The sequence below is a fragment of the Bubalus bubalis genome, chromosome 14, assembly GCF_019923935.1.
Source record: "Bubalus bubalis isolate 160015118507 breed Murrah chromosome 14, NDDB_SH_1, whole genome shotgun sequence".
In the NCBI taxonomy this organism is placed as follows: Eukaryota; Metazoa; Chordata; class Mammalia; order Artiodactyla; family Bovidae; genus Bubalus; species Bubalus bubalis.
In genome coordinates, this window is record NC_059170.1 from 79,271,618 (window position 1) to 79,273,888 (window position 2,271).

Genomic DNA, 2,271 nt, shown 5'->3' on the forward strand with positions numbered 1-2,271 from the left:
TAGAGTAAAACACACAGTTTTTTTTTTTAATTAACGAATTAATATGTCACTATTAAGTTAAATGTATCTATTAGCTACTACATTTTCAAAGTGGTGACAAAAAATATATGAGATTTTAACATATTGCAACCACTGTCATGAAACTTAAAGATAATTATATCCTGGTACTGTGATTGTTGCTCACATTCATTACTGAAAGAAATTTTTTACTCTGGATAGAACTTAGTGAGAATAGAAATGTGATTTTGGATTCACAGATCCCCTGAATTCTGTGTATAGACCCTCTCAGGTCCTATACTCACCAGGTTGAAGGGACTTGACATTGTACCAGCTCCTGATAGAGCTGAAGCACATAACTGTTTTAATGACAATATTTTTGTTCTCACCATTCCTGTGATTAAAAGAAAGAGCAGAACTATTTGTTTTACAAAGTTATTGGGAATAGAAAAATATTTAATGTTTCCAAGGCAAGAGGGATCAAGTACATAAAGTCTACCTTTCACAAATATATATTGTAAAGAGGATGATAAAACAGTAGAGGCAGTGACTTTATTTCCTGCTTTCTTTGTGGCTCGGCTGGTAAAGAATCTGCCTGCAGTGCAGGAGACCTAGGTTCGATCCCTGGGTTGGGAAGATCCCCTGGAGAAGGGAAAGGCTACCCACTCCAGTATTCTGGCCTAGAGAATTCCATGGACTGTATAATCCATGCGGTCTCAGAGAGTAGGACACGACTGAGCAACTTTCACTTATCCCTTTACCTACAAAACAAAACAATTGGAATGGATGATCCTTACCTGATATGCTAATTTTAATCTATCCTAGTCTGAAATTGGTATTTGCTCATTCCTTTCTTCCCTCTACCCCCAGGCTACTTATTTAACCATGTTAGTGTTTCCCTTATATTTGACTACAACTTGACATTTTATGAAATCTTTACAGATAATCCTGACCTCATTTTCATTACTGCACGAATATAACTGCAATGCCAACATGTGAACTTTCCAAACTCCCTGAAAGATGTGAATTGCTACCTGCTTATATAGTTAAGTCATGTTGGCAGGTGAGGGAAAATTCCTTTTCCCATATATAAATACCCCCTGTTCCATGGGCTATTTTCTCCTAAAACTTCTAAGTGCACATCTCTTGATCATTATGCCATTATTATTTATGGAGCTGTGAGAAGTGGTTTTCAGTACACACAGCAGAGACGAACAAGCTTACAGTTTTAATAAGGCCCAAAGATAATTAAGACATACAATTTCTTCTTCTAAAGCCAGGCCAGGAGGACTTTTCAGCCTGTAATATGAATGACTAAATGCTTTCATGTCTGAATTTACACATGGCTATAAAATATATTTTGACATTTTTTCAGTTGGCTCTTTCATTTGTCTTAATTTCCCCAGGCAAAAATGAAACATCCTACATCATGTTCCACTAAAAATGGGAAGCTCCATCAGTCTTCAGCCCCATTTATTTATTTGAAATCCATCCTGAATACCATCTGCATAGACTCTTATCTGCTCATGAAAAAATAAAACCAAACTACATCTTAGAACAGTTCCATATATTTGTGCAATGCTTCCTCCAAATAAGGCAGGTCCATGAGAATGACTGATTTCATGTTACAGATTCAATTTTGTAGTCAACCTATTTCTGGAGTTCCCACAATAATGGATTCATTGAGGAACAAAAAATATGCTTAGCACATGCCTTTTCTCAAAGAAGACACATCTAGTTTGTAGAATAACATAAAAAGATCAATGCAAGGCAAGAGACTCTTAAAAGTGAAGAATTGATGTTAAGGAAGTTCTAGAAAAAGGCGTGGGGAAAGAGATACATTTCAGCTTTAAGGCATCAGAGAAACTCATTGGCTCTAATTAAATTTGGAAAAGGTTTCAAAATTGAGGAGAAATTAATCATGCAGAGACTGGAAATGGGCATTCCAAAAAGAGAGACCAGCATAAGCGAAGTTGGCAAGGAGACAATATGTATTCAAAGAATTTAAAACTATTAAAGAAGTTTAAACTCTCATTGGGGGATTAGATTAGGTTTATTATTGTTTAGGGGCTTTTGGGAGCATGTAGTTAGATCATAGAGGAATTTAAGTGCTCTTAAAGTTAAGAGTTAGAAATGCAGTTGCTAGATCATAAAGAATCATTGGATATCTTAGGACCCAAGGAATGCTTTGCCAGTGTGGGTTTGGGTGAGACCTCTGAAAGCAGGAGGTCAGTTAGGAGCTAACCCTAAGCCTAAGGAGGAGATAAAGGCTTG